Genomic DNA, 27,128 nt, shown 5'->3' on the forward strand with positions numbered 1-27,128 from the left:
TCACCAACATTTGTTGTTTCCTGTCTTGTTCATTTTCCCCATTCTCACTGGGTTGAGGTGGTATCTCATTGTGGTTTGGATTTGCATTTCCCTGATGACAAGTGATGCGGAGCATTTTCTCATGTGCTTGTTGGCCATGTGTAGGTCTTCTTTGGAGAAATGTCTTTTCATGTCTTCTGCCCATTTTATGACTGGATTGTTTGTTTCTTTGGTGTTGAGTTTAATAAGTGCTTTATAGATCCTGGATACTAGCCCTTTATCTGATAGGTCATTTGCAAATATCTTCTCCCATTCTGTAGGTTGTCTTTTAGTGTTGTTGACTGTTTCCCTCACTGTGCAGAAGCTTTTTATCTTGATGAAGTCCCAATAGTTCATTTTTGCTTTTGTTTCCCTTGCCTTCATAGATGTGTCTTGCAAGAAGTTGCTGTGGCCAAGTTCAAAAAGGGAGTTGCCTGTGTTCTCCTCTAGGATTTTGATGGATTCTTGTCTCACATTTAGATCTTTCATCCATTTTGAGTTTATTTTTGTGTCTGGTGTAAGAGAATAGTCTCGTTTTATTCTTCTGCATGTGGATGTCCAATTTTCCCAGCACCATTTATTGAAGAGACTGTCCTTTTTCCACTGGATAGTCTTTCCTGCTTTGTCGACTATTTGACCATTGAGAGGGCCCATTTCTGGGTTCTCTATTCTGTTCCATTGATCTCTGTGCCAAAAGACTCTCTTAAAGATTCCCTTTGGGAATCTGCAAGTTAGGTAAGAGAAATACAATTAACAATTTTGGAACTATTTTATACTCTTGTGCTCCATAAAGAGTCTTGATAGACTTCTTTAGAAAGAACACTGTAGATTTAAATATACAGTCATAAGAAATAAAAATTAACCACTATTCAGCCCTTAATATGAGAAAGGTGCCTGGAATGTCCATATTTTACAGGGGCCAGACATTCGTCTGGGAACTAACCTCACTCTTCTATCTTCTTTATGCTTAGATTTTGACTAGATTACACAAAGTACTTCTACATATCAATAAGAAAAAAAAAAACTTGACAGAAAAGTGGTCAAAATATAGGGGTAGACAATACCCAGGGAAAATTCTGAACATTTGAAACCTTTGAAAAGGCGATCTACACTCTCAATAATCAACAAGATGGAAAGTGAAATAATCTAATAATTAGTAGAAAATAACTATAATTGATTTGGCACTGTACGGAAACAAATAATCACTTATATGTTGTTGATAGAGAACAGTACTGTAACAAGATGTGTCAAACTCGGGCAGCCCGGGTGGCTCAGCGGTTTAGTGCCACCTACAGCCCAGGGCATGATCCTGGAGACCTGGGATCGAGTCCCACGTCTGGCTCCCTGCATGGAGCCTGCTTCTCCTCTGCCTGTGTCTCTGCCTCTCTCTGTGTGTCTCTCATGAATGAATAAATAAAAATCTTAAAAAAAAATATTAAATTAAAAAAAAGATGTGTCAAACTCAAAAGTGAGAATGATGGTGAACCATTAAATCTTTTTCTAGGAACATATCTATTAGAAATATTTACTCGTGTAAACAGACATATGACATCTAAGATGTACTTTAAATGAAAGAAAAGGGAGCACCTGGGGGCTCAGTGGTTAAGCGGGTAAATGTCTGGCTTCAGCTCAGTTCAGGATCTCAAGGGTCCAGGGATGGAGCCCTGCATCTAGCTCCCGGCTTGGCAGGGAGTCTGCTTCTCTCTCTCCTTCTCTCTTTATACCTCCTGCCCTGCTAGTGCCTTCTCGCATGCACACACTCAAATAAATAAATAAGATCCTTTTAAAAAATAAATGAAAGAAAAAGATCGAGTAGTAGTAAATAAATAAGGAAATTGCATCATTACATTGTAGAAGGAGCTAGAAGTGGCTGCTGAAAGCTTAAAAGTAGGCTTGCCTGTTTTAATTCTATACTTCAAGATTTTAGAATAATTTATCAAGTGTTTCTGTATACTCATACTCAAAGAGTAATACAAATATAAATTCTTTATGGGTCCTATATTTCTCTCAAGGAGCTATGGGAATGAACTAGACATCAAAAATTGTTTGAATTTTTACAATCTATTTTGTATATGTGTTTAAAAATGGCTTAATGAAATTAAAAATTCTCTAAAAATATTATAAACCCCACTATAAAGGAAAGAATAGCACATTTAGAACCATAAAACTTTGCACTTACTTTTTATATAAGCTTTTATAAAAATCTCTTAAAATCTGAACCTCAGTTTTCCCTGGTCAAAATCATGTCTTCCCTGCTTGACTTCTCATCTCCATAATCATATCTACCCTAACTCTACTTTCAGAGCTAACGCTAAATACAAAGGAATTCTACAAAATTCACTTTGCAAACATCGCAGCATTTAGTACACCAATTGAGCAGAGTACATATTTAAGACTATTGGGGAAAAATATATAACAACCAACGTTTTTTGTTTTTAATATAACTCACTATGCAGAGCTATACTAGACTTCATGACATAACTTCAAGATTCAGTCCCTTATAATTAACCTTTCAACTCTAAAAATATTATCATCAGAAAAATTGTTATAAACTGAAAAAAAAGCCACTAGAATTGTTTCAGAAGTCAACAATGAAATTTTACTGCCTGTCTATAGTCAAAAAGGCTTTGTAAGACTAAAAGAACATTCAAGTTTTTACTCTCAAAAGATAGAGTCAGTTAGCAGCTTGTTGTAATTATTGTATGAATGTTCAGAGACCAGGTAACTACAATAAACAGAAACTGTATTTCCATGTTACTTTAGAGAAAAATCTATTAAAATCATTCCCAAAACTGAATAAATGTTTCAACTTAAAATTGCTCAGGTTAAAGATTGGATGTCGAATAATTACGATAGATGACAGAGATAGATAGATGCATACATGTAATAAAAATTGCATTATAAAGATTGAAGTTCATAATTACATTAAATTAAATAAAAAATAAATCATTTGTTTCTCTAACATTTACCTAGCATTTTTTCTTTACAAAAAAATAACTTGACTAATAAGTAAGTTCATGGCTTGAAAGTTAATATGCACAAATAGTTCTGATGGTGGAATATGAAATGTTTACTTTAGAAAGTGACAGCCCACAGAAGAAAAAGAAAAGAGAAAGGGAAGACACAGTAAGAAAATGATTTAGATTGAAGGTTATAGCAGCTGTGCAAATAAAGAAAATGGTGCAATCAACAGTTCACATCCTTCTGATGGATCATTGAAAAAGCTCTGTGTAAATAGTTTTGACGTTCAAGCTCCTGTAGAAAATAATACAGTAAAAAAAATGCAAGCAAGAAGCTATAAAGTATGAAGAGTCTTGCAATCACTTTTCCTCCAGCAGATATAGGCCACTGATCAGCTGATTTATGTATTAAAAATATAACTCTCAGGATTAGTGATTTTTAAAAATGACAAGGAACTGCAACCTTTGGTGGAAAGCTTAGTAAAGGTTGTATGGACAATATGTTCTGTTGGAGCGCGGGTACTATGCAAATGACAACACGATGGCCCAGACTTTAGCCTCGATGCTAAATCAAGTCTCCAAATGGAGAAATTTCTCTCACCTTAAGATTTTTTAATAAAATAAAGTAACAAAAGTTAATGGCCTGCCAGATGTTCACCACGGGGAGTTTGCTTCACGGAAATTGAAGAAGGAACTTAATTTTGAATTTATGGGAACATTGCCCCGTTTTTCCTTGTTTGTCCCACGTTGCTTTTCAGCTTTGTTGACCAATGCCAGAAGCGCCACAATGGGACTCTTTCAGTGCTATTCATCTCTGCATTAGAACAAGATGTGTTTAACTTTCCCTTTATTTATTTATTTTTCTCACCAAGGTACAGCTAGAAGTAGTAGTATTATTATCCTGAAGCTGACAATTGCTCTGACAATTTGTGATCAGCTCAACAGAAAGTGAATCAGATGAATCAATGAAAATATCTTAAAGCATAGTCAGCTATTCAAGCCACAGCATTCTCTGAAACAAGGCACTTTATTTCTCAGCTTCTAGACTTAGAGCATTGTATGTGTATTGTTCGCTTCTTAAATATTTTTGAAAAGGAAATGAAACCGAAACATTGTCCTTGGGTGGTCTCCGAGAGTATATAAATAGTGGAGGAATCAACTTTTTCATAGTCTTAGTTAAGGAGTTGGGGACCTATGAGTGGTTGCCTTTGGAGGGGGTTGAAGTAAGATAAAGAAAGGGAAAGGAAAGGAGGGGAGCTGAAAATGAAAGAAGAATAAAACCAATTGGCTATTCCTCCAGTTACACGCCCATATTTATTATTTAAGGAGCGTGTTTAACATCTATCTTATACATAGAATTCTCCACAAATGCTAGATTCAGTCCCTACTCTTTTCTTCAGTGGTTCCCGGTCTTTGAAGTACAAACAGAAATCCCTCAAGAACTTGTTAAAATTGTGGACTCCCAGACCCCACCTGTAGAGAAGTTACATTTTGAAAGGTATCTCAGGAGACTTCTTAAGATGGTGCATGACCTAATGCTTGCAAAATGCTGCTTTAGATCCTTGCAACAAGAATAATAATAAAATCTATGATAATTTTACTTAACAAATAAACACGGGTGGCTTTCTTATTCTGATATCAACAAAAATTATTTTTTTAAATGAATATTATAATAAGTACATTATGGTTAATTCAAAGAGAAAATGGAAATTTAATAAATATTTGTTGAATGTACAAGTGAATGAAGAAACGTGCAAACAAGTTTACCTAACATGGGTTCTCTGGATGCTCAAATTTTGTAACCTGGAATACAAACCCTACTTAAAACTGATTAGTTTTCTTCACAATGTACAATTTCAAACCATATGCTGTGTTACCTTACACCAAAGTAAGCAAAAGAAATGCATCGGCAAACAGTACATACAAGTTGCCAAAGCTCCCTCCATTGAAAGATATTAGTCTAACGCATACACCCTTGTTCATTGGCGGTGAAAGCAACAAAAGGCTCAGTATCCATCACTGAAATAAGACAGAGTGAAAAATACATAATTCACCTAATTTTAAGGGTAGTTTTTCCCAAACTTCAATCACATATAAAATAGCTTCATAATTCTGGCCCTGTCCTTGTAAGACATGTCATATATCAAGGAAAAGAATACAGATATTTGTATAGACACTGCCTATTTTATTTCACGCTAATTCCAGTTATCTCATGAAATCTCTGCTTTATTGTGTTAGCTGTTATTTTCCTACCTCACATTTAAATTAAAAAGAAAAAATCTCGGCTATCAAAGTTAAAAAGTGTTTGTTTCTCTACTACCTAAAATTAGCTCATATCCTAGGGGTAGTGGATTCCCTGCATTTGGAGAATCCAGGCTCAAAGAGTCTCGGCCCCAGAAGCACATAGCTCCTCAGATAATTTCATACCTGCCTATGAATGGACTGCTCCAAATGTTTCCACATATAGGAAATTCTCAAAATGTTCAAAATACTTTAAACTTAAAGAGCTAAGCGTTCATTAGCTCTTCCCAGTGATCTTGGACAAGGAGAATGAAGTAGTGACTTTAAATGACTTTGTTTCCACCCTCACACACACACACACACACACACACACACACACATTTCCAAAACGAAGCCCGGGTTGAAGAAAACCCCAGGCACTCCCCAGGATCACTCTCCATGTTATAGAGGGAAAAAACTTAAAACTACATGATTCCATTTGCCAAGGTAACTCCGACTAAAATGAGATGGACATTATTCCTCAATTACCAGCATAATCATCTTTATCCATATGTTTGCCTAAGGACAACTGGCCTTAGCATGATGAGTCACATTTTCTAATTTGGTTAAATCTACTTGTGTGTGATTTGTTTTATTGTGTTAAGTTTTATTTAAATTCTTTTTATTTTATGCCTGATTGGGGGGCTTAGAAGAAAACAGATAATTGCTAAAGTGTCATTAAGTATTAAAGAAAATTACATATGATGCTATTTTATATCAGAGAGAGAGAAATTCAGGGGTAAGAAAAAGAGGATTGCTCTCAATATTCAGAACTGTTTGTGAAATTTACCTTAACACTGAAAATATAACTGCATCTTTAGACATGTGAGCATTTGAGCAAAGTTGAATATGGCAGCATTTTGTTTCAAATTAATTTGTATCTAATTTCAAAATAATAAATCAGGTTCATTGAGGAAATGAGTAATATATGGATATTATCAGCACCTTGCCCATATGGTGAATTGGGAAATAAATGCCTAATTGGATCCTGATCTGTTTGAAACTATTGCATTTTTTTTTGTCTTCCCTTAGAATGGGAATTTAACCTCATAAGTGATCTACCCTTTCTACTTGTCTTTGCAGAGGTACCAACTGTTCTGCTTTGCCCACAATAGACCACGAAATAGAGATGTAAAACTTACATATTACTGGGGGCGCCTGGGTGGTTCAGTTGGGTTAAGTGACCGGTTCTTGATTGCAGCTCAGATGATGATCTCAGGATCCTGGGATAGAGCCTCGGAACAGGCTCCGAGCTCAGCAGGGATTCTGTGTGTCTCTTTCCCTCTGCTCCTCCTCTCATGCTCTCTCTTCTCTCTCTCTCTCTCTCTCTCTCAAATAAATAAATAAAATCTTTTTAAAAAACACTTTACATATTACTTAAATCTAATTAAGAATATAGGGATGCCTGGGAGGCTCAGTGGTTGAGCATCTGCCTCTAGCTCAAAGTGCGATACCAGGGTCCTGGGATCGAATTCCACATCGGGCTCCCCTCAGGGAGCCTGCTTCCCTCTGCCTGTGTATCTTCCTCTCTCTGTGTGTCTCTTATGAATAAATAAATAAAATCTTTTTAAAAACTCAATATAACTTTACCAATTGAATAAAGTATTTTGGTTTTCACTCGGGATGGAAATATACAAATAAAATTTGAGATGAACAGTATTTTAATTTTAGGTTTAGATATGATTTTGCATGAACTATCTCCACTTAGTGTATACTGAGAGATCCACATGCACTTCCAGAATAAGAGCTCAAGAAGCCCACAGTGTCCTTGGAGTAACAAAGGCAACCAAATTATTAAATCACAATGGGAGTCTAGAAATGCATACGGTAATGAAGAAAAGAACACAAAGTTGACACAGCAGATGAATAGAAAAACAACTGTACAAATTAAGAAGTACACTAATAAGATGTTTTAAAATTCACAATATCAAATAGGTTTCTCCTCTTATGACCACCATATAATGCTAATGGCAGGTGTGAATTAATACAAGCAACCATATACGAACCACTAATTATGTGACAGGTTGTACCAAGTATTTTACAGACAATATCTTATTTCAATCTTGTAACCACACAGTATTATAATACTCCCATTTTACAGACAGTGAAGTTAAGATTTACAGAAATTAAGTAAATACCAGAGTCTCCCGGCTAGTTAATAATGGAATCTGAACTCAAACTAGATCTGATTCTAATACTTGGAAGGTCTTGGCCACTAAGCTCATATCATTTGTGAGCAAGTCCTCCAGAAATTGCAGGCAGAGTATAAAGCTGCCTATTCCCAACCTTACGTCCTTTGGAAATTGTGAGGTCTATCACTTAAATTCCTGTGAATGCTGCCTATAAACAAAAAACAACAGTAAATGTTTGCTTTAATGCTAAAGCTTTGGAACCTGGCCCCAAAAACTGGAGTAACATTTTCACACTTTCCACAAAAGACAGTGACATTTATCCTCTGGCTTTACGTACCATCATGATGCCTGTAGAGTTTGAGAATGTCAGCTAAATAATGTGTGAGAATTATGAAAACACATATTGTTAAAGAGAAAATAAAGTTTTAAAGACAAGGAATTTTGAAAAGAGGAAAAATAAAGGTGGAATATATGTGAAATCACAAATAAAGTTAGTAAAATGCCTTACCAACTGTCGCTTTACCAATCATGTTTTTGTTATTCTGTAGAATATATTATATACGAACACAATTTTTAAATGGCACACAGATATTTCCACATAGAAGAACAGTCACAATCCCTTTAAGCAAAAGCGTCTACTGGAATTATTACTTCTCCAGTTTTCTGAACCATTTAGAAGAGTCTAGGGGATGCTGCAAGTATAAGGCATCTATTTAAAACCCATATTCTTACTATGTGGAGAGAAGAGTAGCAACACGTGTGCTTCAGGATCTTGGCAATTTGTGAACATGCGAAGCAGTTACACAAGCACTTGGCTGAAACTTGCTAAAAATGCAAAGGAGAATGGAAGTGTGGATATATTAACTTTTGAGTCTGTAAGGGGTGGTTTCGAAAGTTTAAAATGAAATGCACATTGCATAATATAAAAATTCTAAGAGAATCTGCCCTAGCACATTACACCACTTCAGTAATAATTCCTGAACAGCTAACAGTGGTCTCAGAGAAGAGTTATCTATGTCTGTATGCGTGTGTGTTTGTTTAGTGTTTTGGTTTCAATGAGATAGATACGTTTAAGACAGATTTCTATCTCAATACTCTATTTTGGAAGTGGCTTTTTACTAGAATTTTTATTTACTACACTTAATTTTTAAAACTATATTAAGTGAAATTTTTCTGCATTCCCTTGGTCTAGTCAACTACAGTTTTGCCACACACTGTACTTCTCAGTGATGTCATACCTATGGTCACCAGTGCGTGACTGTGCAAAAAATAAATGGCAGGACGACACAGCATGCTTAGCAGATGTGGAACATGTATTTGGATCCAAGATATTTAGAAGGTAATAGATTATAGGATTCACAGTATCCGGGAGAAAATAATAAACCACTGACAGTCAGGACATTCTTTCCCTTCCATAGTTGGTTTCTCATCCAGGCTCAGTGTCTGGAGTCATCACTGACATCTCCCTACTTCAGGTCACATATTTAATAATCAAGTCCCGCGGTTCCACTGTCACAGATCTTTCAAATCAATTTCTTCCTTTCTACTCTCATTGCCACCACCATATTTCAGACTTGCATTACCACAATCTGCTCTGTCACAATCCAGGCTTCACGCTAATCAATTCTGAAAATGCCACCGGGTTAATCTTCATAAAACGCAATTCTGGACATGTCACTCACCTGCTCAGATATTTTCAATGGCTCCCCAATGCCTAGAGAATAAAGTCTATATTCCTGAGCTTAGAATTCAAAGTGTTCCCTGTATTATAATTATGGGTGGATGTTTGGTTTCTTCTTAGGCTGTAGAACCATTTTTTTTTTTACTTGTGTGCATATAAAGTAACAGGCACAGAAATGTACACATAGAAGCACATATTCATTCTTAAAGAGCCTACCACGGCTCACATATCTATCTTTCTCAACTCTATCTAATTATCATTGGATTAAGCTCTCTTATCTTTTAATTTCCTCTGGACTATCATATTCATTATTTCAGAAATTTTTTACCATGAGCTTTTCTGAATTAAGTATCAGAGACAGTTTCTCCAAAGTAATCATCACTGTTTATTCTATATTGTTGATATGAGACAAAGAAGAAAAGATATTCGATTACTTACCTGTGGAGCATAAAGCCCTTGGAGTCAGAGACTGACACTGATCTTTAGTCTTCCTCATCTTTCCATCCTTACTCCCCTTCTCCAATTTCTCAGTAATCTTGTATAAATCTGACAAATTGTTTGCTAATTTCTGAATGCCCTGGCACAGAGAAATTAGGTAAAAGAAAAAAAGGGTCAAGTGAGATTTTTAAAGGCCGTATTTGTCTGAACTAATTATTTTATTTTGCTGTGAGTTAGACTATGCTGCTGCATTAACAGTCCACTTATTCAGGAGTAGTTTATCAACGCTGCCTCTCTCCGCACAGAGAATGATTACAGGTGAATCTCCACACGGGTAATTTAGATGGGAGCTCACTTATCAGACCACTTCTGTTCAAATCAGAACTAAAAATACTTTGGGGGCCCCATAAATGTTAAATAGCACAAAGAATAATAATAACTAACCTCTTCTTAGTACATGTGTTCTTGAGTACACATACTTAAATTTTTCCCAATTATAATTCAAGAACATTTCAGTTCCCTTTATTCAGGACCATTATTCAGGCTCTTCTGGAAATGTTTTATTCAGGTTGCACATCTTTCCTCCGCAGTCTCTGATTTAGAATTCAGCTCTCTGATAATGAGTGGAAATTGGGGTCTGAAAGAGAAAAACATCATTTTCTTAAATAATGCTACAGGCATACATTGTCTTAATCTGGGAAAAAAAATGAAATCCTAAAATATTTTTTTTCTAAACTGTTAAAATGCTTGAGCTTTGAAAACAGAGGGGGAAAAACAAATTACAATACAATTCAACTCTGTTTTTAAATATTTGTGATCACATCTGTGACATTACAGCATAATCATAGGAGTAACGTGAAAAAAAAAAGTCCTGAAAGCAGTTTAGTGGTGTTCTCCAGGCAAATGTGCAACCTGACTGGACATGCATTGTGGGTATAAGTAAAAAATATTAAAAAATCTCTTTTTTGTGTGTGATGATGATACTTGCTTTTATTGTTGTTGCTGCTGATAATAAATAAAAAGGCCTGATCTCAATAGGACATCCGTGCTCAACCTTTTCCCTGGGCTGTAGTTTCTTCTCCTGTTCACACCTGAGGACAGTTGGGCCAGCCTCTTAAGCACTGTAAGGAGATCTGAGCAAAAAACCTTTCAAAATAAATCAGCCCTGTTTATCCCCAGCTCTGAGAGCTGGAGCAACTCATCCCAACACTTGCCTGTGTTTCACTGTGGAACAGGTTGTCTTGTTTCAGCTCTTTCATAAAACCAACCCTAACACATATCTACTTGGCCATTCTTGGCAAAAACAGAAATAAAAAATAGCCAGTCCTGGAGCATTGGAGTACTGTAAGTTCAGAGTGCTTTGAGGGTCCAGCTGAGGCAACGGGGACCTCACAGCTGAATGACTGCTTGCTAATGGCATAGTGGAAGGACACCAGGGGCATAGGAACAAAGTCAAACAAGCATCTGAGTGAGGAAATGTGCCTACCCCACAATGACTTGCCCAGGAAATCAGGAGGCATTTAGGACCACCTTCTTTTTAAAGATTTTATTTATTTATTCATGAGAGACAGAGAGAGAGGCAGAGACACAGGCAGAGGGAGAAGCAGGCTCCATGCAAAAAAGCCCGATGTGGGACTCGATCCCAGGACCCCGGGGTCATGTCCTGAGCCCAAGGCGTCTAGACACTCAACCACTGAGCCACCCAGGCGTCCCTAGAACCACCTTTTTTTTTTTTTTTTTTTTTTAAATGACCATCCTGACAAGAGCTGTTAAGTATTAAACAGGTGTATGCTATCCGTGCTTGCATTCGGATCTCCCAACTTAGTGGTGTCAGTAGAACTAATGACTGAGATAGATAAAGTGGCATACTTCCTGCATGGATTAAGATTCTGTATGAAAGCCAAAATAAAGTGCTGCACACCTGCCACATTTGAGAAAACATAGTCATAATTCCTAAGATGCTTATCTAAACTTTCTGGTCTTAAATTCTCAAATGGATCAGCTCAGAAAGATTTCAGATATTTGGAAGTTAGAGAAAATCACAAAAACTTCTGCAGGCATATATCAGTTCCAAATCTCTTACTCAGGAGAGCATCAAAATTACATTTGCTCTGACTCCTGCATGTGTGATCTGATAAGATCACTGACATATATTAATTGCTGCAAAATGAAACAAAACAATGACCCAGAATGAATAAAGCACTGATTTAAAAATATCCCTCATTCTAATGCTCTATTGTTGAATTAGTTAAATTTAAGAATATAAACATAAACTCTTCTTTGACAGGTAAAATAAAAACTTGCCAATGTTTTGAAATTTCCCCTTAGAATTTTAAGCTACCTTATAAACATTATGTTTTCTTCCTTTTTTTTTTCTTTTTCTTCCATAGGAGTAAGACTGTATTTGGACTTTTTTTGACATCTCAGCTCAGTAATTCAAAAAAAAAAATCATCTGCTCTATTCAAGATGTTTTGTTATACATTATACAGTGTAAAATGATAAATAAGACTTTAGTCTCTATCATCAAAAGATATATTCTATGAAATTTTGTAGGAAAATTACATGTTTAGAAAACACAAATATAGTATAGAAAGTTAAATGCTGTAAGAGGGATACAAAATAATTAGAGGAATGAAAAATTTTAAAATTATATTTTCAAAAATCGAAGATTTTATTATTAAGATAATATTGGACAAATATAAGCATTTCAACAGAAATAAAAGGTAAGGCCTTTTCAGAAAAAGAAAATACTTGAAGTAATATTAAAATAGACATAATAGAATGAAGTTCTCTTTGTAGATAGGTTAGGGGCTCAGATTGCCTAAAACAAAGGGTACATGAAGAGAAAGTAGTTGATTAAAATGCAAAGGACAAAGAATAAAAAAAAATTTTTTTTTAAAAAGCAAAGGACAATGGGAGTAAGATCACAGAAGCCTTTAGCCATATTAATCAGTATGAAATGTGTTCCATAAGCTGTGGAGAATTATTAAGGTGAATTTTTTACTAATTCATTTTATTATTTTATTTGGCAAGCAACACATAACATTATGACCTTAGAAAGAACATTACATGATATCTCACCACAGTTAACCTTTCAGGGTACACCATTTTAAAACATTTACAAACATGAGACTATACTAAGGATCATGTTAAGTTACTTGCTTTTTAAATTATATGTGTATATATATTTAATATATAAAGAAAGTTCCTGCATAACACACTTTTCATATCTTTCTTTTAAATAACTCCATAAAAGTTTATTTCTTGAGTGTATCCTCATTTATATCACCATTTCTATATTTTCACACATTAAATTGCTTTTTTAAAAAAATTATTCATTTATTTACTTGTTTATTTATTTATTTATTTAGAGAGCAAGCACATGAACCAGGGGAGGGTCAGAGGAAGAGGGAGAGAGAACTTCAAACAGACTCCCCTCTGAGCACAAAGCCTGACATGGGGCTCAATCTAATGACTTTGAGATCATTACCTGAGCCAAAATTAAGAGTCAGATGCCTAAAACTGACTGAGCCACCCAGCCACCCCACATTAAATTGCTTTTTATCATTATTAAAAATAAGTACAACAAAAATATTTATTAATACCTACCATATGTCAGACACTGTTGTAGATAATTTTCATAAAACAGAATAAAATAGACTAATTCCAAGCTCCCACGAGACTTAACTTTTTGGATATACACTAATATCTCTGTACGTGCATTTTATCATTGATTTACTTATATCTTTAAATGAATGCTGGGTGCCAATAGAATTGAATGTTTTTAAGGGTATCGATGCATACCCCCACAAGCTGTATATAAGAGTACATTTCTGCCCATACCTCTGACAACATACAGTATTACCAAACATTTGTCCTTTGTCAAAAGGGATGTAAATTACACATTTTCATAATGTATTTTTTCTTTAAAAGACTATCTAAAAAAAAAATAAAATAAAATAAAAAAGACTGTATCTAGAGAGTGAGAAAGAGAGAGCATGCAAGCAAGTGGGAGAGGGACAGTGGGGGAAGGAGAGAGAATCTGAAGCAAACTCCACACGCTCAGCATGGAGCCCAATGCAGGGCTTGATCTCACCATCATGAGATCATGACCTAAGCCGAAACCAAGAGTCTGTCGCTTAACCGACCAAACCATGCAGGCACCCCTATAATGCATCTTTTTACTTTGCTACTGATTTTCAACATTTTCATTTTTGCTGTTGTTGGTTATTCTTTTGCATGTAGGAAGTGCCTGTTTATCTCTAGCATATTTTCATTTTTATTTTTTATTTATTTGTGATATTTCATCATAAATTAAGAAAATTCTGTTAGTTATTTATTTTTCAAATATTTCCTCAATCTGTCATATATACCATAGATATATTACATATATCTGTAATATATATGTATGTATGACACTTATATATGAGAGAAAAACATCTATTTTTTAATTTTTGTAGTAAATTTTAATAGAGAGGTTTATGATGATTTTGGCTTCTGGTATTGTTTTTAAAGGACTTACTAATGTCAGTAGTTATACAATTTACCTATATTACCACTACAAAACATCTTTTACATTTAAGATGTAAGTCTTGTTGATTGCATCAACAACTATATGTTATGTGATATAGGAGTCAAATTTCCTTTTCTAAGAGGTGAGCCTCCTATCTCCATACTATTAATTGACCAATTGATTATTTTCCTCAATGATTAGTTCTCAAATAGTAAATTTGTCTCTATAAAAGCATGATTTCTCTGAGATATAGGGTGCAAAAATTTAAAAATAGCTCAGTAAAACCATTTTCCCCTTATACTTTCCCAATGCTTCCATAACTCCTGTCCAGGATTAAGACAGTAGCTGCCAATTCTTTACTGATATAAGAGAATTCTGAGGCTTCCAAGACTCCCTTCTAATTTATCCCTAAAAGCTGATGATTCCAAAAGCCACTATTTGCTTTTTCTAAATTTCTAAATACCTAACTTTCTAATATCCATGTATTATTTCATTTTTTAGTATGAATACACAACTCAACTCTAACGAGAAAAAGAGACAGTAGTTTCTTATAGATAGATTTCTATCTGTAGTTTAAAATTTATGCTACTTGGGTAAACCCTAGAACCCAATGAGTACCTCCATATACCTCTTAAACAGGGGGCCAGTTCAGCTAAGTCCTGATCTTGAAGAAGCCATTAACAATAGTACCCTCAGATCTCATTGATGGAAAGTAAAAGAATCCCCAAGTGAGAAATGGAACTATTACAACTAGACTGGGAAAATGGAGGCACAGGTAATTGCTTAGCCATTTTCCTCTCTCTCTCTCTCTCTCTCTCTCTCTCTCTCTCTTTGTAACATCCAAATGATAAGGTCTTTCTTTTTCCCTCCCCAAGTTTTAGGTGTAAAGATTTTTAAGTCGTATTTAAACTGTAGCTAATTTAGGAAGACTTGAAACTTCTGTGCCTAAATTACTGGATCTAGTTCTGAACCTGTATCTCTGTAGAGGAAGATATGAGTTACCTGGGAACACATCAAACTAAATACACCCCGCCTATACACACACGCACACACACACTCTATATAATGGAGATCTCCCTATGCCTCCCATTTGCCATTAAAATCACTACAACATAAGCTCTAGCTTCTAATGGAAGTGGATCGAATTTCTGGGATGTGTTGAGAATCATTTCTTTATTAACCATAAGAGTTTGAGAAACACCTTTACATTAACTAGAAGTTTATCATGTAATCATTCAATAAACATTTTTTGAGCAACTACTACCTCTTTAATGCTCAGCCTATATGAATACAACAGGGTGAAGAAGAGGCACAGGATTAAATAAACCAGCAAGTTCAGCATGGAGAGACCAAGGAGAGGTGTAAAACAGAACAACACTATGGAACTATGCAGAAAGAATATCAATTCCATCTCAGCCAGTTAGGGAAAGATGTCCAGTGGAATTAGTATCTATGCTGAAATCTAAATGATGAAATAAATTCGGCAAAAAGCAGAAGAGGAAAGTCTCTGGTAGAGGCAAAAGCTTATATTAATGTCCAGAAATGAAAGATTATATCATGTCTGGAGAAATTTAAAAAAAAATCCGGAATGACCAGAGCATAGAATTTAAGTCAAAGAAAGGAGAGAGGTAAAGAGATAAAAAATGAGGTTAAAAAAGCAAATAGGGTGATTATGAGGCACCCACTAAGCCGGTAAATGTGTTTGAATTCAACCAAAAGAGCACAGAAGAGCAAAATGGTTATTTTAAGCAAAGAGCAACCTAAAATTTTCCTTTGAAAAGAAAACTCTGATTGCAATGTGCAAAACAAGAGAGGAGGGCAAGTCTACAGTCATGGAAATGAGTTAATAGGCAAAAATGTTCCGTATTCATTTCTGAGTAAGAGTTCAAATAAGTATTAAGCAACTAGAACTCTCTGGCTAACCATTGATTACCCTGTGAATTATCTAGTTAAAACACAGTGTCTTAATTGTTATACTTAATAATTGCACTGTTTATAATTTAAGTTGTTTATTATCTAAGGTTTAACACTCAGAGAATTGATTAAATTGGGTAACTCCTCTCTTGGATGGAAGCAATAACCTTCAATGGAATGCTAACTACCTCTGAGAATTATGTTTAACTCCGACTTTCTTTGCCATAGGCAGAAGTAATTGATTTTAGGCTGGGTGAACTGGTTCTTAATACATATGCCCACAGGGAGAATGTCATTTTAATAAGATGCTTCTACAAGCCACATCCTACTTAAAATAGAAGGTTTTCCCTTTGCTTTTATAAGCAAAAACTGAAGGAGTCCTGTTTGCCCTTAAGTTCATAGTAAACAACTGTGAAGTAATGTAACACTGAGTCGGCAGTCTACAAAGTACCTCTTTGCCAATTCAGCTATCTATGTTTTGTTTTGTTTGTAGCTGAAGCTTTCCCAGGAAAATACATCTATGTTTAACATTCTTGAAAACCGCTAATTAGTACACCTAAATCTGCTTGTATTGGCTCTGCAGCAGTTGTTCTCCTGATTTCCTAATCTATTGTTTTGCTCTGCAACCACCATGGCGCAACTAAAATAAAAGTATTCAAATAATTAGAAATTGTGGAGGGGAGATAATAAAATAAACCACTGCACCTCAAGAGATCAAGACAAAAAAATGGAGAGCCTTCAAGAATAAAAAATCATCAGTTCATTGAAACAGTCAAATTTTGATGTTGATTCAGATTTGACCCAATCCTGAGTAGTTCAAAACTACTGAGTTGTAGAGAAAATCGTTCACATGTTTCTTTCAATTCATTATTTATATATCATCTGTTAAAATGTTTAATTTTGGTAAATGTTTTCTAGCTCACATAATACATTAGCATCATGTATGTTATATATAATATTAACTTTATTTATGAATACATCCATGTCATATATGTAGGCCTAAATTATCTATATAACAAAGTTAATTATCATGCAATCAAATTTGTTGCCCATTGTTCTTACATCTAATTTACCAAAATGCCATATGTAGCCTACTTTTAGGCATTTACATAAAATTAAACATTTATATTAAAAAAACAGTTACTTTAAACTTTTCAAGTTATGGTTGGTATTATAGTCCTTCAACAATAACTTTCACAAACTTCATCACAAACCACTGGTGTAACCTGGCTTATTTTATATAATACACAGATGAACTTTTACAACTATTTTATTAGTTGTGTATTTATTCTAATGTCAGTTAGAAAAATTGCACACAAATGCCACGGACATCAAGGCGTTGGGCTACAAGGACTTGGTTGCCACCCCCAAGGACAAACTATCCTTAACATGAGATAGCCTGACCTCATCATGATCTACAAGCGTCGCTATCCCTAATTCCCTCCTGGAACATAGGGAATTACTACTCAGAAGTACTACTCAGTACTCAGAAGCCAAGATCTCGCTGTCACCCAAATCTGCATCTTCCCACCATCCCCAGAGGTGTGGGCAGAGAGCTGGACCTCTGGAACCATCTCCCATGCTTCACCTCAAGAATCACTGGGACCTCTCAGAACACCCTGGCCCATTTCCACCATCATCCTACTCAGATTCTAACATGTACAAATAGCCATGCATCCACAAGCAGAGAGAATCCATGGAAGGCAGCTCTCAGAGCAAGCCTTTCATTGAGGATCTTATCATCAAGTCATCCAAGTTCCCCATAACCCAGTCACTCACTTCGACCCACCCACCAAGATTGAAACTGATTATTGGTCATGCCCTCTGTCACTGGTCATTGCAGAAACAGAAAGACAGAAGCAGAAGGAGCACAGAAAAAGGCAGAAGAAGAGGATAAATCCAGAAAAGAGATGAAAACTCCCAGGAAGAGTCAGAGAAAGGAACTCGGTAAGGTGACTTTCTAACGTAGGAAAGATAATCTTCAAGAAAGAGATGAAAGAGTCATCGCCTACATGAGGAAAACTCAGTCCCTACCGGATCAGACACCCTTTGAAACCTCCCTGCACTCTAGGTCACCTAAGTGTTCTCTCCCTAACTAAGGCAAGACCACGCTGAGCTAGCTACAGTCCACAGACTTCAGCCCGTGGGGAGTGAGATTGGAAGGCCAGGACTGTAGATCTGTCATTATGAAATGCTGGTAGCAACCAATTAAAGGTAAACCGAGTTTCCTCCAGATGTGGATGAGATGAGGTTTGAGATGTGTCTCTCAAGTGAGGATTTATCAGGGGTATTTTCCATATCTCCTGAATAATTTGACAAACTGGCTCTGTTAAAGCAGAACAAACTCAAGATAAAGTATTATCTTCTCTGATTGTCCCCACCATCACTCTCCATGACTGGTGCTCACTGCTTCAGGGCTCTGGAGCTGGGATCACTGATCCCAAGGCTTCCTTTTCCTATAGTGAGCAGGGAGTGATCATCTCTTGGGGAGCAGGGAGGTGGGACAGAGCTGGATTTGGCTCCATTCCTCAAGTGGAGAGGCAGCCAAGAACTTTGCAGCCCCGGGGTTGTGAGACATGGACTTTCTCCCCCATAATGAGGGGGTAGGGGTGCTCTTTCTCATCCCTGGCACTCAATGCACAAGGCAAACCCAGTCTGGGCATAAAGTTATGGTTTTGCCCACACCCACAAGAAGAGGAGCAATTAAGAAAAAAATGAACATGGCTCCTAGTGGTCAGTCCTGTCAGGTTTGTTGACCATTAGGTAAGTACAACCCTTGGCCCTGATTGGTGAGTGTGAGAAGCAGCCAGGCAGGCAAAGAAACTCCAAGACCCTGTGTGCCAAGCTCTTATCCTCATCTCAACTTTTATAGCTTGCTCTACACCTGGGCCTCTACTCTTCTGACTCCAGCAGAAAGAGGCTCCAGCTCAAGGAGATCTCTAGCAGGGAGGCTGCCCTGTTTACCCTCCTTTACTTGCCACCCTCAAGAATGGAAGTCTCTTGCTCCAGTACTGACTTCCTCAGAAGCCTTGGTTTAAGTTGGAGATGTCGTCTATACAAAACCCCAGTCTACATCAGACTCAAGCCCAAGTCAACTTGAACTCTACATTCTAGAACCAACTCAGGTCCTGGGCAGAACCCAAACCTTCAAACTTCTTTGGAGGAGATTAAGAGAAACGGTTACAAGGACATTTCTCAGCATCTTGGCTACCTAGTCCCACTCATATACATGCATCCTCCAACATACTCTTTAAAGAATGGCAATTTATTGGAGCACTTCCCCCTTGCTTTCCTCACCTATCTCCTCTCTGCCCAACATAAATCACACTGTCATTGTTTCATTCTCTACAAATATATACGTGAATATAATTTTACATTTCATATATATACATTTCATATATATTTATATATATTTACAAATACAGGAATATCTGGGTCTCAGTTTTGTTCTTGCCCAGACTCTGGCATCTCTTTCTACTATGTGTATGATAATGCTGGGAAGGGAGGGCTGTGCTTGGAATTAAAGGTTGCAGTGGATCCCACCCCATCCCCAAATTTTATACACATATACACACACACACACACACACACACACACACACACCATATGAATGCTCTATTATTGCCAATATTTAAGTAAAACAAAGTAGTAAAAAAGGTTGTATTTCAAATGTGTGTTTGTAGACAGAGAGAGAACTCAATTACAAATGATAGATAAGGAAAAATTTTGAAGATAGCTTTTTTCCTGCCTTCAGACTTGAACTAAAATATCGACTCTTCCTAGATCTTGACTCTGCTGGCCTTTGGACTTGAACTATACCATCAGCTCTCCCGGGTCTCTACTTTCTGAGTTACCCTACAGATCTTGGGACTTGCCAGCTTCTGCAATTGTATGAGCCCATTCCTCACTTCCTTATAATAAATCTCTTGATACATGGATAAATAGTGAGAGATATAGATGGACACTGATGAAAATATACAAACTAAAAAGTTGGAAAAGAATTTCTTATTGTACTGATGCCATTACTTACACACACACACACACACACACACACACTCCACTTCTCTGCAGTACCCTGAGTAATATACTGTTACATAAAAAGACTGAAGATAACTCTCCATCCTAACATGAGGACCAGGAGATGAGTTCATGTTTCACATGTTATCCAGTAATGGAAACAACATGAAAAAAAAAAGTTATCTCCCAGAAAGACATGATGACTTTGATAACACCTGCATATTTTTATAAAATGCTTTCCTGAAAAAATAATTATTATTTTGGGACAGCCAAAAGTTAAGTCAGTCTCCTTAATATTATAATTGTATTTAAAATTTTCTCCTCACCAAGGACTTACTTTCATGTGCTTCTAATCGTGAAAGTGCACTTTACTAGAACTATAGAGTATAGTGTTAAAGAGATGCCACATTTACCATTGAGCAGTAACATAAAATCAATGGCAGCTAGTCATACAGGCTTTTTCAATTTCCATCACACATGGTATGCGGCCCTTGGTTCAGTGGATAATCCAATTGTAAACAGTGACTCACTGTTAACAACTCTAGGAAATAGGATTAGCAATTTCTAATTTAAAAGTAAACCTATTTCATTTTTGTCCTGCAAATAAAAACAATGTGTTCAGAGATTAAGCTTTTCAGCTCTTAGAGCTCCCCAGAAACAAAAATGCTGGAGACAAACTTTTATTGTACTAATGCCATTAATGGAAATCAATGAGTTTATGTTCCTAATAGCTTTTTACAGTTTGGTACTACTACTACTACTACTACTACTACTACTACTACTACTACAAGATTGAATTTCAATTACAGGAAACTTGACGTTTGAATGGAAAGAAAAATGAATTGAACCTCTGGAAACTAAAAATCTTAGACATATCCTCTACTCAATGCAATCAGGAGAAAAAAATAAAAGTTCATGTATCATTATATGTTTGTTTCCACATCAAAAGTTTTAGATGAGATTTTATCAACTTGGTTTTTCTAGGAACACACTTAGATTGAATCAAAGATCTTGTAATTTTTGTGAATTATTTATGGTGCCATTCTAAAACTTCCTTTTCCCTACTTATCTGTGAATATTTTTAGTAAAACATTGCCTTGATCGAAAACTATACTTCCGTACTGAGTTACAGACTCTTCTCAGCTCCCTATTCCAAAGAACAGAGGATTGTAGCTTTTTTTTTTCTGCTTTTAAAATACAAAAGTGTCACTGTGTTAGGCCACTGGGTCTCTGTCAATAATACTCATGTTTGACTTTTTTAAAAATGCCCACGCTTGAACTCTATATCCAGGGATTTCTCTAATTGGTCTGGCCTGGAAACTGCTAATCTGTGATTTTTAAACTCCAGATATTTATAGTATACAGCCATAGTGGGAAACACTGGCCTAGATTAACCAAGGAAGGGTTACACCAAAAGAAGCCTCAGGCTATGTAACTGGGATTTAGAACCACAATATTTATTGTCCAAGTTTGTAGCAAGAAAACTGTACTGAATCCAAAGGGCAACTAAGATCAATCAAGAGACAGAATAAAGTTAGTGGACAGGAAAGTCAATATTGCAAACTGAAGGAGTTTTGTGGAACAGTTTTTATGACTTGTGACCATTGGCAGAAAGCAGATTCAGGAGTTAACTTGAATAAGCCATTCGAGTCTGAAAAGACTAAGAATAAATATCTCCCTAGCTACTTCTGTGGGAAACTTGACTACCTGTCCAGACAAAGAAATTATATTATCCTGACATCGCAAGGCACATTTTTTTCCACCGAACTCATTAATCATCAGCAAACTTGTTCACATCATTCTGATATAAATACATGCTATCTAACATGAGATTAGAGAAGGTTTGTGTCATTTATAAATTTATGGTGGACAGTAGTTAAAAACAGAGCTCTAGGTCCATGAATGACCAGTCTCACCCACCTTTAAAATCACACTCACCTTACAAATTTGTAAAGTATTTTTATAGAACTCATTGGACTTTGGAAGCCACTAGAGTTAATTCATTTATCAGCCTTTTATTTTGTATTAGCTATATCTCAGAGGCACTATACAAGATGCTAGACACTCAGGAAAAGATACAGGTCCTGTCCTCAAAGGTCTCACATTTTCACAAACAAACAGAAAGTTATCAAACTATTAAAATATACTGAGGATACTGCATCGTCAGTGATATACTAGCAGATAAAAACAAGGTGTGAGAAGGGCAGCACAAAAGAATTCAGTAGGTGTGGTTGGGAGTCGATTGCTGGGGACCATCAAAATGCTTTTGCAAAATTGTATCTACAGTGATTCCTAAAGCAAAAAAGGAAGTATTAAGGGACTATAGCGCAGAGACACAGAAAATTCAAAAAGCATGCGTTAGGGTATGGTCCAAAAAGGGGCTGCATGGAAGGAAAGACATGGGAAGGACAGAACAAGACAAATACATATTTGCTTGTTTGTTTGTACCCAAGATTGTTTAAATTCTATCTTAAATGTAATAAAGAACAATTTAAAGATTTCACACGAGAGTGTGAACAATTAGATCTTTAAGAATAAAGAGAAGCTAAGTGAGAGACAAAAGCATTCATGATAAGCCTACTGAAATAATACAGTTGATATTTATTCGAAACAAAGCTAACACATGGGATCCCTGGGTGGCGCAGCGGTTTGGCGCCTGCCTTTGGCCCCGGGGCGCGATCCTGAGGACCCGGAATCAAATCCCACATCGGGCTCCCAGTGCATGGAGCCTGCTTCTCCCTCTGCCTATGTCTCTGCCTCTCTCTCTCACTGTGTGCCTATCATAAAAAAAATAAAAAATAAAAAATAAATAAAGCTAACACAGCTAAGATAGAGTCTGAGTATGGAGCGAACTGAATTCATTGAAGAGGCATTTAGAAATTGACAGGATTTAGCGAATAGTAGGAATGAGGAGGGCTAGAATAATATAAAAATGACTCCCAATTTTTAGCTCACAAAATTAGATGAAACTGAAGTACCATTCACTAGGGGGGGATAGAATGAAACCGTTAATTTAGGACAGAGATATTATGATGTTTAGTCTTAAACACGTTTAATTTGAGGTACCACTGCCAGTAAACAGGAGCGATCATAGAACTGTTGGGAGACATGCTAAGAAGCACAGGAGCAAGTCTGTGTTTGAGTCAGGCATTGTGAGTCATTAATCTATAATTCTTTGTTACAGCCATGGGTCTTCTCAGAAACCTGATTCCCAAGCTTTTCCTTCCTGAGGAGACCACAGGATCAGCTGATGGTAATACTCGGGTGACAGAAAAGGTAGCAGAATCCGCACCTTTGTCACTCAGTATACTTTTTGAGAAGGCAATGGGCTTCAGATGAAACCATGGGAAACACAAAAACAGAGAGCATGGTGGAGGATATATCTCCCAAAAGGATGCTAAGATAGACAATTCAAAAAATATGAAGAAAACAAAGAGGCCAAGAGAAGAAAGCACTTTAATGGGAAGAAAATGAAAAAGTCAACTCTACTACCAAATACTACTCAGAAATTAATTATATAAATACCATAAATCGTTCGATTTTACAATTGGAAGTTTTTGGCAATATTGGCAAAAGTAGTTCCAGCAATTTCCAGGGATGGGATTCTAATAACAGTGAGTTATGCATAAGAAGCATGAGTAAGAGATGAAAGGTATTCTTTTGAAACCCTTGGCTGTTAATGGACAGAATTATATGGTGCGCTGCCTAGAAAAATATACCAGACTGAAATGAGTTCTGGGTTCATTAATTGTTTTCGGTTGGAGAGATGGAAATGTATTGAAAGGAGTAGTTATAGGAATCTTGCAGTTACAAGAGTCAGCCATGATATTTGATGGATTGATGCCCTGAGGAAACAGGGATGATGGCACCCATAGCAAAGTAGGAGGGAATTTTTTTTTTTTTTTTTTAGCAGAATGTCTGCTTCCTCTGAGAAGGAAAGGAGAGAAGGAGAGAAAAGCTTGAGTGGACACAGAAATGTTGAGAAACTAGAAGAGTCCTGCTACTCTGTTCTGTTTTCTCTGTGAATTCCAAAGCAGAGTCAACTTCTGTGAATCAAAGGATAGGAGCAGGCTAGGGAATTTGAGAAGAATTATCGGAGCCTAGAATAATAACGCATAGAAGAGAGACTGATGAAAAGCTTAAAGGATTTCCAGGAAGATTTAAGTACCCAACTGAAGCTAGAAACTATAAATCTGTTCTGGCCCATCCTTCCACAGCTATGTGATTTCCTTTAGCGGTGGTCGGTTGTCCAAACATAGTTAAACAGATAATCCAGGTTGACGACTAGGTTTCAACGTGCAAGCAGTGAGAAACAGAGGGAGACAAAGCTGCTGAGGCTATTGGAGAAAGGAGATGAAAATGAGGTGCACAGTTTCAGGATAAAATGCAGAAGAAAATGAGGCTGGGATAGAGAAATAGAAAACTAATGGAAAACTAAAAAATCAAGGATATGAAAGTTACCTTGAAATTAATGTATGGGTAGAGTGAAAAAAAAGGAGCTGGAGATTGGAAAGGCATATTCGGCAAGCGGGCTGGGGCAGCCTACTACTGCATACTACAGCTATCATTTTATTTTGTACCATTATCTTCCACAGCCATCCCCGGTACTCAATAAATGTTTGTCAAATTAAACTTATTCTGATATATATAGAAAAGAATGTTTGAGAGATAAACCACAAGGTACTCTACATTGTAAAATACTTTCCTCACACAGACAGAGCACAAAGGTCTTATATTCAAGCTAGTAAACCACTCAAAAGCAATAGCGAGCACTAAGCCTCCAATTTCATCCTAAAACTCAGAGGATCTGATTCAAATACCATGTTTTGGCCACTACGATTTAATTTTAAAACTAGATGAGTCATCCTGTTCATGAGATATTTTAAGTAAAGATTGCCCTGCATGAAGAGACACCCTATCTAAGCCTAAAACTAATACGGAGGAAACACAGCAAATTATACACAATCTCTGTTGCTGGCTTTTTTCCACAGAAAAGTAGATTAGTTACCAGAATTTGACTTCACTCAGCTGAAGAAATCGATCCTGGGGATGCATATGTTGACAATCATTCGTAACCATATCTACCTTTCTCGTTTTAGAGGAAGAAAGTCCTTAGAGATCACTTAATCCAAGCACTTCATTATGCAGCATGAAGAGAAAGGTTAAGTGATGTATCCAAGGTCATACAGGAAGTAAGCAGCTACACTGTAACCAGGACCAAATTCCTCCACTACAGTGAAAATTGCTGGAATATTAAAGAAGCTCTCTAGTTTATTTATGTAAAGTATGTATATCAGTGAAATTGAATAAAATGGCCATCATTTCAATAGAAGCGATTGCTTTCCATCTACCCCTTTATTAGAACACTGTGGGCTAAAATCCTACCTATGAATCTTCTTTTTTGTTGCAGATGAGCAAAAGGTTCAAACAGATGATAACACCCACACCCACATACATTCACAGATTGAGGGGGATGGATAACAGGAAGATCTATGAAAACATAATTCACAAATGGAAGTTTCTCTCCCTGGATAATTAGAAATAGGTTTTATTTGCTTACCTTTTGTTTTTGTTTTTGTTTTCTTGTAATCCCTGATGTGTTTGACTAAAATGGTAATTAGCTATATTTTCCATTTTGGTTGAAGCACATTGTAGATCATGTGTAGTGTAGTTCTGGTCTCAAGGGGGAAATGGATAATCAGGAGAATATTTTTCAATGTCTCCTCTCTGTAAAGATTTACTGAGTTGTCTCTAATGTACACTGACAGCTTCTGCATTAAAATTAAAGGAAAGTAGACATCGATATTGTCAAGCAAAAGAAAAAAAAAAACCTCTACCCTTTCATTTTCATTCTACTAAAATAAATCAGGTCTGTATCTTTTAATATTTTATTAGAATTGTTCATTTCTGAAGGTCAAGAGCAAAAGGACTTTTCAAAGTTTAAAAAAGATTCAAAAAAAGGTGGCAGTTAATTGATAGTCCCCAGACACCAACAAAAGTCTGGACTAGAAGCCTAAAAGCTTTATTAATTTCCTTGTTCAAGTTACTGGTGTTATTTGACTATGCAACTTAACTTCAGTGTGTCCTATATTAATTTGTTTGCAAACAGCAGAAACTCATTCTAAATAAATGTAAATAAAACGAAACTTACTGGAAGAACATCAGGGCACTACCAAGTGGATGGAGTTGTGGAGAAGTGGGTTTATTTATTTTTTATTGGTGTTAAATTTGCCAACATACAGAATAACACCCAGTGCTCATCCCGTCAAGTGCTCCCCTCAGTGCCCGTCACCCATTCACTCCCACCCCCCGCCCTCCTCCCATTCCACCACCCCTAGTTCATTTTCCAGAGTTAGGAGTCTTTATGTTCTGTCTCCCTTTCTGATATTTCCCACACATTTCTTCTCCCTTCCCTTCTATTCCCTTTCACTATTATTTATATTCCCCAAATGAATGAGAACATACAATGTTTGTCCTTCTCCGATTGACTTACTTCACTCAGCATAATACCCTCCAGTTCCATCCACATTGAAGCAAATGGTGGGTATTTGTCGTTTCTAATGGCTGAGGAATATTCCAGTGTATACATAAACCACATCTTCTTTATCCATTCATCTTTCGATGAACCCCAAGGCTCCTTCCACAGTTTGGCTATTGTGGACATTGCTGCTAGAAACATCGGGTGCAGGTGTCCCGGCGTTTCATTGCATCTGTATCTTTGGGGTAAATCCCCAACAGTGCAATTGCTGGGTCGTAGGGCAGGTCTATTTTTAACTCTTTGAGGAACCTCCACACAGTTTTCCAGAGTGGCTGCACCAGTTCACATTCCCACCAACAGTGTAAGAGGGTTCCCTTTTCTCCGCATCCTCTCCAACATTTGTGGTTTCCTGCCTTGTTAATTTTCCCCATTCTCACTGGTGTGAGGTGGGATCTCATTGTGGTTTTGATTTGTATTTCCCTGATAGCAAGTGATGCGGAGCATTTTCTCATATGCATGTTGGCCATGTCTCTGTCTTCCTCTGAGATTTCTGTTCATGTCTTTTGCCCATTTCATGATTGGATTGTTTGTTTCTTTGGTGTTGAGTTTAATAAGTTCTTTATAGATCTTGGAAACTAGCCCTTTATCTGATACGTCATTTGCAAATATCTTCTCCCATTCTGTAGGTTGTCTTGT

General features: G+C 36.5%; 1 pseudogene; it reads left to right on the forward strand.

Annotated features, from left to right (window-relative positions):
• Nucleotides 1-18,308, forward strand: part of LOC111095335 — a 36,115-nt pseudogene extending 17,807 nt beyond the window's left edge.
• The last annotated feature ends 8,820 nt before the right edge of the window (nucleotides 18,309-27,128 follow it).

This window comes from Canis lupus, chromosome 3, assembly GCF_011100685.1.
Source record: "Canis lupus familiaris isolate Mischka breed German Shepherd chromosome 3, alternate assembly UU_Cfam_GSD_1.0, whole genome shotgun sequence".
In the NCBI taxonomy this organism is placed as follows: domain Eukaryota; kingdom Metazoa; phylum Chordata; class Mammalia; order Carnivora; family Canidae; genus Canis; species Canis lupus.